This window comes from Moschus berezovskii, chromosome 2 (genome assembly GCF_049115385.1).
Source record: "Moschus berezovskii isolate FMDL1 chromosome 2, NW_MosBer_1.0, whole genome shotgun sequence".
NCBI lineage: Eukaryota > Metazoa > Chordata > Mammalia > Artiodactyla > Moschidae > Moschus > Moschus berezovskii.
This window is the reverse complement of record NC_142461.1, coordinates 80,745,196-80,758,076: the sequence shown is the minus strand read 5'-3', so window position 1 is coordinate 80,758,076 and position 12,881 is coordinate 80,745,196. Positions and strand designations below refer to the sequence as shown.

Sequence of the window (12,881 nt, the reverse complement as noted above, 5' to 3'; positions counted from 1 at the left end):
TTTTGAAAAGTCTGAGGAGATGAAAAACCACACTAACATTGACAAAGCAAAGAATCCATTTCAGAAATTTGGAGGTATTTCTGCTCACTATAAGACCTATAGAGCTAAAATGGAGATTATAGTAAGCTACTGCAATGGTTAATTTTATGTGTCAACTTGACTAGGCCACAGGGTCCCAGATGTTTTTTCAAACATTATTCTGGGTATTTCTGTGAGGGCGTTTTTGGATGAGATTAACATTTAAATCAATATACTGAGTAAAACAGATGGCTCTCTCTAACATGGTTGCTCCTCAGGCCATCCCTTGAAGGCCTTTATAGGACAAATGACTGAACCTCCCCAAAGTAAGAGAGAGTTCTTGTCTGATGGCCTTCAAATAGGACAGTGAATTTTTCCTGCCTTTTTACTCAGACTAAAATATGCTCCTTCCTGAGTCTTGAGCACACCAGCCTTCAGACTAGAACCACACCATCAGTTCTGCTTTCAGACTTCTGGGATCAGACTGGAAGTAAACCATTGGTTCTACAGGTTACTGAATGGCCCTGCAGATCTTGGGAGGTACCTGCCTCCATAATGATGTGAATAACTTTCTTATATATAAGTTATGATTTATATAGTAAAAGTAACAAATAAATATATACAAATCAGATATATTATATATATCTTGGTAATATCAAGATAATATATTTTGGGCTTCCTTGGTAGCTCAGCTGATAAAAAATCTGCCTGCAATGCAGGAGACCCTGGTTTGATTCCTGGGTTGGGAAGATCCTCTGGAGGAGGGCATGGCAACCCACTCCAGTATTCTAGCCTGGAGAATCTCCATGGATAAAGGAGCCTGGGGTCTCATGGGGTCTCAAAGAGACTGACATGACTGAATGACTAAGCACTGCACATACCTCATTTTATAGTGCTTTGCTTCACTGCATTTTGCCGATATTGAATTTTTTGCAAATTGAGTTTGTGACAACGTTGCACCAAGCAAGTGTGTTGGGGTTATTTTTCCAACAATTGATCACTTCATATCTCTGTATCACATTTTGGTGATTCCCACAGAATTTCAAACTTTGTCATTATTATTATATTTGTTGTGATTTGTAATCAGTGATTTTTGATGTTACTATTGCAAAAAATACTACGACTCACTGAAGGCTAGGATTAGGATTAGCATTCTTTAAGTAGTAAAGTATTTTTAATTAAAGTATGTAGATTTTTTAGACAAAATGCTATTACATACTTAACAGACTATATTATATGGTAAACATAAATTTTATATGCACTGGGAAACCAAATAAATTTGTATAACTTGCTTTATTGCAGTGATCTGGAACCACTCCTCAAAATCTCCAAGGTATATTTACATAAATATGAAGAAAATAAATATATATATTAATAGATTATTTTATATATTTAATAAATATGTATGTATTTTACATACATTTTTATATATAGATGGGCTCAAAATTCTCCAAGCCAGGCTTCAGCAATATGTGAACTGTGAACTTCCAGATGTTCAAGCTGGCCTTAGAAAAGGCAGAGGAACCAATCAAATTGCCAACATCTGCTGGATCATCAAAAAAGCAAGAGAGTTCCAGAAAAATATATTTCTGTTTTATTGACTATGCGAAAGGTTTTTACTGTGTGGATCACAATAAACTGTGGAAAATTCTGAAAAAGATGGGCATACCAGACTACCTGACCTCCCTCTTGAGAAACCTGTATGCAGGTCAGGAAACAACAGTTAGAACTGGACATGGAAAAACAGACTGGTTCCAAATAGGAAAAGGAGTACATCAAGGGTGTATATTACCTTGCTTATTTAGCTTATATGCAGAGTACATCATGAGAAATGCTGGGCTGGAGGAAGCACAAGCTGGAATCAAGATTGCCAGGAGAAATATCAAAATCCTCAGATATGCAGATGACACCACCCTTATGGCAGAAAGTGAAGAACTAAAGAGCCTCTTGATGAAAGTGAAAGAAGAGAGTGAAAAAGTTGGTTTAAAGCTCAACATTCAGAAAACTAAGATCATGGCATCCAGTCCCATCACTTCATGACAAATAGATGGAGAAACAGTGGAAACAATGGCAGACTTTATTTTTGGGGGCTCCAAAATCACTGCAGAGGGTGACTGCAGCCATGAAATTAAAAGACGCTTACTCCTTGGAAGGAAGGTTATGACCAACCTAGACAGCATATTAAAAAGCAGAGACATTACTTTGCCAACAAAAGTCCGTCTAGTCAAGGCTATAGTTTTTCCAGTAGTCATGTATGGATGTGAGATTTGGACTATAAAGAAAGCTGAACACTGAAGAATTGATGCTTTTGAACTGTGTTGTTGGAGAAGACTCTTGATAGTCCCTTGGACTGCAAGGAGATCCAACTAGTCCATCCTAAAGGAGATCAGTCCCAGGTATTCAGTGGAAGGACTGATATTGATGCTGAAACCCCAATACTTTGGCCACCTGATGAGAAGATCTGACTCATTTGAAAAGACCCTAATGTTGGGAAAGATTGAGGGCAGGAGCAGAAGGGGATGACAGAGGTTGGGATGGCTGGATGGCATCACCAACTCAATGGACATGAGTTTAGGTAATCCCCGGGAGTTTTGATGGACAGGGAGGCCTGGAGTGCTGTGGTTCATTGAGTTGCAAAGAGTCAGATAAGACTGAGTGACTGAACTGAACTGACTGGTCTTCCCTGGTGGCAAGTATCATAAAGAATCTGGCTGCAATGCAGGAGACCTGAGTTCAGTCCCTGGGTTTGGAAGATTCCCTGGAGAAAGGATTGGCTACCCACTCTAGTATGCTTGCTTAGAGAATTCCATGGACAGAGGAGCTTAGAGAAGCACAAAAATCATGTTACAGTTTCTATAATTCAGGAATCTAGGTAGGTCTTCGGTGGGTTCTCTGGCTCAAAGTCTTTGTGAAAGCTAAATCAAGGTAGAGATTCTATTAACTGAGAGAGTAAACTGCAAGAAGAATAAGTAGATAAAATTAGGACACAAACTTGGACATTTTAACTTTGAGATGCTTATTGAACATCCAGAAAAAGATAGAAAGCAGCCAGTTGGATACATGGGTCTGAACTTCAGGAAAGAGGTCTAAGCTGGCTATGTAAAGGCATAAAGTCAAAAGAAATCACTGGAAATGAGATTGGACTGAAAATATGCCAGGAATGATCACTGGGGGCCACTCCATATGAAGAAGTCAGGTAGGTAAGGAAGAACACGACTAGAGATTGCATAGGGCAGCCAGAAAGGGAAAACAGCAGACAGGGGCCTGGAAACCTGGGGAGGGAATGATCAACTGTACCAAAAGACAGGAAACAAGATGTTACTTCTCCTGCCGATGATTGCTATGAATATATTTCGTATCAACTCCATATTTAATGGAAACAGCACTTTAAAAAGTAGCAAAAAAACAACAAGAGTCTAAAACCATCAAGCAACTGGAATAAGTAGTTCATAATTTCCCTACCCCTCTACTATCAAAAATACCTACCAGGCTCAGGAAAATCTATGAAATCTTTAGGAAACAGATAGTCCAGCTCTGCATTAGAATGCCCCCAGCTCATTTTAAAGTGTTTGAATAATTCTGATTCAAAACAAGACAAGGGCGATACAAGTAACCACAATTATGCAGCAGTTTCATGTATAAATACAAATGCAATAAACCGAAATAAAATAGTGAAAAATCTAATTTAGCAATGTATTAAAAATTCAAAAGTTATTTATCTCAGACTGCAAGGATGATTTCATTTTGAAAATCTATTAAAGCAATACATCATGTCATCAAATTAAAGTACAAAGAAAAATATATGAGAGAAAATAAGTTTTTAAAAATTTCAAAATCCATCAGTGAAATAAAATGTAATAAACATAGTACTAGAATGTAATTTCTTGAATTGATAATAGATATCTAATTAAAATGGTGAAAGATATTGTACTTGATGGTGTATTGTTAGATAGATTTGTTCAAAGTCAGGGGCCAGAAACTTCTTCATTCTTCAGTTCAGTTCAGTTGCTCAGTCATATCTGACTCTTTGCAACCCCAGGGTCTGAAGCATGCCAGGCTTCTCCCTCAGTTCTATTTAGTTCAGTCGCTCAGTCATGTTCAACTTTTTGTGATCTCATGGACTGCAGCACGCCAGGCCTCCCTGTCCATAACCAACTCCCAGAGTTTACTCAAACGCTTATCCATTGAGTCAGTGATGCCATCCAACCATCTCATACTTTGTTGTACCCTTCTCCTCCCACCTTCAATCTTTCCCAGCATCAAGTTCTTTTCAAATGAGTCAGTTTTTCACATCAGGTGACCAAATGGAGTTTGGAGTTTCAGCTTAAGCATCAGTCCTTCCAAAGAATATTCAGGACTGATTTCCTTTAGGATGGACTGGTTGGATCTCCTTGCAGTCCAAGGGACTCTCAAGAGTCTTCTCCAACACCACAGTTCAAAAGCATCAATTCTTCGGTGCTTAGCTTTCTTTATAATCCAACTCTCACATCCATACATGACTACTGGAAAAACCATAGCTTTAACTAGACGGATCTTTGTTGGCAAAGTAATGTCTCCACTTTTCAATATGCTTTCTAGGTTGGTCATAACTTTCCTTCCAAGGAGTAAATGTCTTTTAATTTCATGGCTGCAGTCACCATCTGCAGTGATTTTGGAGCCCAAAAATATAAAGTCTGTCACTGTTTCCACTGTTTCCCCGTCTATTTGCCATGAAGTGATGGGACTGGATGCCATGATCTTAGTTTTCTGAATGTTGAGCTTTAAGCCAACTTTTTCACTGTATTCTTTCACTTTCTTCAAGAGGCTCTTTAGTTCTTTTTCACTTTCTGTCATACTGGTGGCATCATCTGCATATCAGAGGTTATTGATATTTCTCCCAGCAGTCTTGATTCCAGCTTGTGATCCTCCAGCCCAGCGTTTCTCAAGATGTACTCTGCATATAAGTTAAATAAGCAGGGTGACGATATACACCCTTGATGTTCTCCTTTTCCTATTTGGAACCAGTCTGTTTTTCCATGTCCAGTTCTAACTGTTGCTTCCTGACCTGCACACAGGTTTCTCAAGAGGCAGGTCAGGTGGTCTGGTATTCCCATCTCTTTCAGAGTTTTCCAGAGTTTATTGTGATCCACACAGTCAAAGGCTTTCACACAGTCCCTAGTCATCATTTTAATGGAGAGCTGAGCAAGTCTAGTGAAATAAGAAAAATAATATATATATTTATACACATACACCAACACCAGAGATTTAAAAAGGAGTCCAAATTGACATTATTCACTAGTAACCTGTATGCAGGTCAGGAAGCAACAGTCAGAACTGTACATGGGACAACAGACTGGTTCCAAATAGGAAAAGGAGTACGTCAAGGCTGTATATTGTCACCTTGCTTCTTTAACTTATATGCAGAGTACATCATGAGGAACGCTTGCCTGGAAGAAGCACAAGCTGGAATCAAGATTGCCGGGAGAGATATCAATAATCTCAGATATGCAGATGACACTACCCTTATGGCAGAAAGTGAAGAGGAACTCAAAAGCCTCTTGATGAAAGTGAAAGAGGAGAGTGAAAAGGTTGGCTTGAAGCTCAACATTCAGAAAACAAAGATTATGGCATCTGGTCCCATCACTTCATGGGAAATAGATGGAAAAACAGTGGAAACAGTGTCAGACTTTATTTTTTTGGGCTCCAAAATCACTGCAGATGCTGATTGCAGCCATGAAATTACAAGACGCTTACTCCTTGGAAGGAAAGTTATGATCAACCTTGATAATATATTAAAAAGCAGAGACATTACTTTGCCAACCAAGGTCCGTCTAGTCAAGGCTATGGTTTTTCCCGTGGTCATGTATGGATGTGAGAGTTGGACTGTGAAGAAAGCTGATTGCCGAAGAATTGATGCTTTTGAACTGTGGTGTTGGAGAAGACTCTTGAGAGTCCCTTGTACCGCAAGGAGATCCAACCAGTCCATTCTAAGGGAGATTGATCCTGGGTGTTCATTGGAAGGACTGATGCTAAAGCTGAAACTCCAATACTTTGGCCACCTCATGCGATGAGTTGACTCACTGGAAAAGACTCTGATGCTGGGAAAGGTTGGGGGTGGGAGGAGAAGGGGACGACCAAGAATGAGATGGCTGGATGGCATCACCGACTCTGTGGACATGAGTTTGAGTGAACTCCGGGAGTTGGTGACGGATAGGGAGGCCTGGCGTGCTGTGATTCATGGGGTCGCGGAGAGTCGGACACGACTGAGCGACTGAACTGAACTGAACTGAACTAGTAATAAAATTGTGCATTACATCAAAGAGATCCTATAAACTAACAGACCATAGCAGATAATTAGAAATAGATCTTAATATTCATTGAAGAGTAAAGAATAAGAATATTAAGTCAATGAAGGAAAATACAAGCAAAATGCTGATTTTCTCCATAGTACGTCAAGGTTTAATTAAAGTAAAAGTAATTGAAAACATTATGATATAGTGTATCATTGGGTAAACAGACCAAAGAAATGCCATATGGAAGTTTTTGGTATTTGGGAACCAATTAATTAAATACAAACCATATCACACTAGAGGAGACTTACAGACCACTTAAAAACAGTATCATGACAATATGGATGCTCATATGGAAAAAAAAATAGATCTCTACCTCATTCTGTACACAATAATCAAATTTTACACATTCCTACACAAATATAGCAAAATATCATTATTAACTTAGCATATATAAAAGTGAAAACATTAGTCTCTCAGTCATGTCTGACTCTTTGCAACCCTATGGACTGTAGCCTGCTAGGCTCCTCTGTCCATGAGGATTTATTATTAAGCCCCAATAAACACAAACTATAAATATGTGCAGGTATGTATAAATGTGATTAAACTTTTAAAACTGTTTACAGGAAAAAGTATTGTGAACACAGTAGAAATAGAAGTGACAGACTTAGCAAAATATTTACACACAAGCAAGAAAATATACAAAGAACCCCTAAAACTTGAGATGGACAAGTAACACAGTTGTAAAGTGGAGCAAGGTTTTGAACAATTCATTTACATAAGAAGAATCCAAAGGCGTGCATGCATGCTCAGTCACTCAGTTGTGTCTGACTCTTTGCAACCCCACCAGGCTCCTCTGTCCATGGGATTTTCCCAGCAAGAATACTGGGATCATCTAAAAGGCAAATATAAATACGCGTATTAAATGATCATTACCGGCATTTTTAATCTCTCCATGTATATTGGATAATATTTAGAGTAATATTTAAAAATGAGACTGAAAGGAATCAAGGCTTCAGGGATGTTTTGCTAACATTCAGTGGAAAATTCCCTCAGTGTTCAACCTGAGGGACATTATTTGACCTCTGAGGTCTTAGTTACTTTTCATGTAACATGTGGGGAATAAAATACGTCCTATCTTTTACAGGGCTTATACAGTCACACAAAAAAAATAGTATGTGGGAACATCTTTGGAACTGTAAAAACCATGTAAGATATGATTACGCCAAAGTTCACAACGAAAAGGATATATAACAAACACTCTAACCGTGCTGCATTATTTGCTTTAGGAAGTTTAGAGAGCGATTTGCCTGCTGCAAGTCTACTGCCAGTCAGAAGTAGACTAAGAATGACTTCCTGCTTCCTAAAGAGTATAGTGCTTTTCAGAGGGCAGCACCGGACCACAACAAAGGGTGGCAAGGGGTGGTGACCGCGGTTCTCAGTGCTCCCCTCAGGCTGCACATCCGGACCTGCCCACCTAGCTCCAGATAAACTGTGAGCATTGTATGCGGACGGAATGTCGTGTAAAAACAAAAGCTGATGACCAATGAGAATGCATCCATCGATGTACCAAGTCCAGCCCAGGAGAATGGAGAGAAGGGAGAATTCCATAAATTGGCTGATGCCAAGATATTTCTGAGTGATTGCCTGACCTGTGACAGCTGCGTGTCTGCAGAGGAAGGAGTCCAGGTTTCCCAGCAGAACGCCAAGGACTTCTTCCGAGTTCTGAACCTTAATAAGAAACGGGATACCTCAAAGCACAAGGCGCTGGTAGTGTCGCTGTGTCCTCAGTCAATGCCTTATTTTGCTGCTAAATTCAGCGTTGGTGTGACTGATGCATCCAGAAGACTGTGGTTTCCTCAAAAGTCTCGGAGTGCATTGTCTTCGATACAACGATCGCTGCAGATTTCAGCATCCTGGAGAGTCAAAAAGAATTTGTGCGTCGATTCCGCCAGCACAATGAGGAAGAGCCCTCATTACCCATGCTGACCTCTGCCTGAGGACCTGGCTGGGTCCGATAGGCTGAGCGGATACTGTGTCACCCCATCACCCCCCACCTCTGCACTGCCACGTCTCCCTAGCACATCATGGGATCCCTGGTGAAGGACTACTTTGCCAGATTGCAGAATCTGTCCCCAGACAAGGTTTTCCATGTTATCGTGGCACCACGCTATGACAAGAAGCTGGAGGCCCTTCAGGAAGACATCCTAATGGCCTCTCGGGGTTCCCGGGGGACTGACTGCGTGCTGACCTCAGGTAAAATAGCTCAGATGATGGAACAGAGTGACCTCTTGATGATTGAGATGCTGCCCTGGGCGCTCTGGAGATGTGAAAGAGGAGGAGCTGAGACGCCACAATGGAGCCAGCTCTGACCGGTGCTTGGCACGTATCTTCAGACATGCGGGCGAGGAGCTGTTCAGTGAGGACGCTGGGAGGTCACCTAGCGTGCGCTGAGGAAAAAGACTTCCAGGAGGTCACCCTTGAGAAGAGTGGGGAGGTCTTCTTGCACTTGGCTGCAGCTTATGGCTTTCGAAACATCCAGAACGGGGTCCTAAAATGGAAGAAGGGCAAGTTCCCTTATCACTTTGTGGAGGTTCTTGCCTGTGTTCGGGTATGCCTCAATGGCAGAGGCCAAGCTCAGACCAAGAATGGCGCACAAACAAGGCCCTGCTGCAGAAGATGAAAGGCATCTACGCTGGCATCCCTGTGCAGCTCCCAGAGGCCAGAATCCACCTGCGGGAGTTATACAGGGAGTGGCTGGAAGGCACGACTCCCTCTGTGTCCAGGAGGCCCTGAACAACGCTTACTAGGGGTCAGGGCAACCCACTGACAGCCAAGCCATCAAGTGATGAAGTAAAGAAGACTGGGAGACAGGCCTGTCAGCTGCCTGAGGACGGAGGAGCTGACCTGTGTGGGAATCAGAGACACTTGAAGAAAACAGCTCAGCTTTCCTTTTACTACTTTGGTTTTTCAGAATCCTCTGCTCCCCACATTTGTCAGCAGCCCCCTCCCTCAGTTCGATGTGGTACTCTCTTCATCATATGTGTATGACTGAAATATTTTAACAGGAGAGAAGGGTTGCCCCAATTTGAGTTCCCTTTAAGACTAAAAATTTTCAAAGAACAAGAATGGAGACAGACTACTGTCTTTTAGGCTTAAAAAAAAAAAAAAATCCAAAAACTGTCCTGTGAACAGTTAAGACCCCAGAAGTTCTGATTCACGTGCCTCAGAGAGATTTGATGTAGAAATGACAGGAAGCAGGCAGGCTGTGGCGGTTGTGGGCCATGGTCTGGGGTCTGCCCCGTTGGCTCTTATTTTTACCCATGTTTTTTATTCCTGAGAATGGTTTGGCCAGAATGTAAATAAACTGCATCCTTTTGGAATCAGGGGGCTCATATGAATCTGGATTTTCAGCTTCTCTAGAGAAAAAGTTCTGGAACAGTGGGCTGTGTTTCTTACTGCCACGGTGGCCAGAGTGCAGTAGCAGCACCTTCTGGGACCAGACACTCTAACTTATGCCCCAAACTTATGCTTGCACATTCAGTCTTTAAGTGAACTCACCTCGAGGCAGAGGGAGGCCTGCAAAGGGTGACAGCTGTTATAAAAGGAAGGACGGGAGAGGCAGCTGACCTGCTCAGGCCAAGCTGTGTGGTCAGGAGTCTGCCTGCTCCATTCTTCTCTGGGTGGGATCAGGCAGGTGACAGCCATTCTGATACCAGCCTCAGATGAGGCAGCTTCTCAGTGGTCCCGCCTGTCTTCCTTCCCCACCCCCACCTCCCCGCATCATCCTCCCCACGGGCACTGTGGGCCTGGCTCATCCACCTGGCTTCTGACGGGACCCCCACCTGGCATGCATGTAGTGCTCTTGGGAGCTTCCCTTAAACAGAAATGGAAGAGAACGGTTTTACCATAAACAGAAAAGGCTAGCAAAGAGTTGGAAATTATAGAATTCCCTATCAGGGCTCATCCTGTGAAATGAAAGACATCTGTGGATAGGCCTCCAGTTGGCTCTTCAAAGCACTTGAATTTTGTTAACATGGATGGTAACATTCTTCTTGGATTCCTCAGTGCTTGTAAAGCCTGAACTGTTAGATTTCCTTCATCGACTCTATGTTGCATTGTACCTGTATACCTATCGCAGTTGAAAACTGGATATATGGTGTGAAATTGTATATTGTTTGCTTTCAACCTGTGTACAATTGGGTTTCTTTCCTCTGCAGTATCTGACTATGGAATAAACACTTGAGGAGTGTCTGAGTGTGGAGAGTGTGTGAACCAGACACTGACTTCCCAAAACAAGCAAACAAAAGAGTACAGTGCTTTTCATTGGGAAGGAAAATGTAGAATTTATAGGCTGAGTAAAACTGCAATTTAAATTTCTTAATGTGAATTGCTGTCTCACATGAGGCATTCAGGGTGCACCGACCAAGCAACACATCACCAAGAGATTCAGGAAAGACTCCAGGAAGTCCCACTTTTATTTATATCAATGTTTTTATGTTCCTAAATGAGTAATGAGTTAGAATTTGGTATTCTGCATGTCATGTCAAAAGCAACATCTCCAACATATATACAAATGACAATTAAGAAATCATAATATATGGATTAAAACTGAAGTATCCAGAGAAAGCCAAAGTTTGGAAGTCTGTCATCTAGTATTCCAAAGCTTACAGGTCTCTGATAATTTATGACAGTGAAGAAAGATGTTTGCCTTGTGCAGGATATTATGACTCAATGCTACAGTTCTTTCAGAATAAAAGAAATGTCAGATATTATTAGTATTAACAGAAAACTTAAATATATGATATATCAAAATGTGCCAGTACCATTCTGTTTGATTCATGTTTTTCAAAGACCCAGTTTCTTGGCCTCAGTTAATAATGGGTTCTACTCTTTAAAAAGGTTGTTGATCTCTGGTTCTTATCAGAAGAAATAGAGTGGATAGAAATACATATTGTGAATATTTTATACTGGTTTATGCTCTGATGCTCATCTGGAAAAAAAATTAATATGTTGCTTGCATTATCTATTATTATGTTCATCAACCAAGTAGTTGCAATTTATCTGAAATTTGGCATGTCATAAAGATTAAAAAAACTTTTTTCATCATCTGTGACAGTGTGTTTGGCAAAAGGTTGAATGTACAGGAAGAATGGTGTTGGGAGGCAGGTTGCTGGGTAAAGTGTCAATTTTCAGCATTTTGATTCAACAAATATGCACTCAGTGTGTTCTGGGCAATATTCTAGAAGCTGGGTTTATCAGTTAACAGCATACAAAAGTGCCTGTTCTTGTGGGTCTTACATCATAGCTGGGAGATGCAGATAATAGAAAGCAAACAAGTAAAATGAATGAACAAAGGAAATAAGATTAGAGTTCGGGGGACCACAAGCATAGAAGTGTAAGTAGAGAGGTAAATAAAGCATTCACACATGGAGTAAATACCAAAAAGAGTGGGGGATTTAGCCACATAGACTCTGGTGGTAAACAGTTTTCCCAGAAAAAGGAAAAAATTGTGCAAAGGCCCCAAGACAGATATGTGCCCAAGGTTTTGTGAAATAGGAGAGGCTAGAGTATTGGAGTTGTGTGAGAAGGAGCCAGAGGGAAAAGAAAGGGGGAGGGAGGGGGAGGATCCTGGGAGGATTGTAGGCTTTTAGAAGGTTGTTGTTGTATGCTAAGATAAGGAGCTATGGAAGGCCCTGCCAGAGGTCTGAGTTGCGTATTTGCAAGAATTACTCTGGCTCCTACTTATGTGCATTAAGATATGACATTTGTTTTTCTCTTTCAGATTTACTTCACTATATATGACACTCTTCAGGTCCATCCATGACTCTACAAGTGACCCAATTTCATTCCTTTTTCAGTTAGGTTCAGTTCAGTTGGTCAGTCATGTGCAACTCTTCGTGACCCCATGGACCACAGCGCACCAGGCCTCCCTGTCCATCACCAACTCCCGGAGCTTACCCAACTCACGTCTATTGAGTTGGTGATGCCATCCAACCATCCCATCCTCTGTCGTCCCCTTCTCCTCCTGCTCTCAATCTTTCCCAGCATCAGGGTCTTTTCAAATGAGTCAGCTCTTCACATCAAGTGGCCAAAGTATTGGAGTTTCAGCTTCAACATCAGTCCTTCCAATGAACACCCAGGACTGATCTCCTTTAGGATGAACTGGTTGGATCTTCATGCAGTCCAAGGGACTCTCAAGAATCTTCTCCAATAACACTGTTCAAACACATCAATTCTTCGATACTCAGCTCTCTTTACAGTCCAACTCTCGTATCCATACATGACTACTGGAAAAGCAATAGCTTTGACTATATAAACCTTTGCTGGCAAAGTAATGTCTCTGCTTTTTAATATGCTGTCTAGATTCATGGGGTCGCAGAGAGTCGGACATGGCTGAGCGACTGAACTGAACTGAACTGAACTGAGGTTGGTCACAACTTTCTTTCCAAGGAGCAAGCGTCTTTTGATTTCATGGCTGTAGTCACCATCTACAGTGATTTTGGAGCCAAAATAAATAAATAAATAAAGTCAGTCACTGTTTCCACTATTTCCCTATCTATTTGCCATTTGCCATGAAATGATGGAACTGGA

General features: G+C 41.3%; 1 pseudogene; it reads left to right on the top strand.

The window, feature by feature from the left end:
• Window positions 1-7,780: 7,780 nt before the first annotated feature.
• LOC129538532 (nuclear prelamin A recognition factor pseudogene) lies at window positions 7,781-9,083 on the top strand (annotated as a pseudogene).
• Window positions 9,084-12,881: the final 3,798 nt, after the last annotated feature.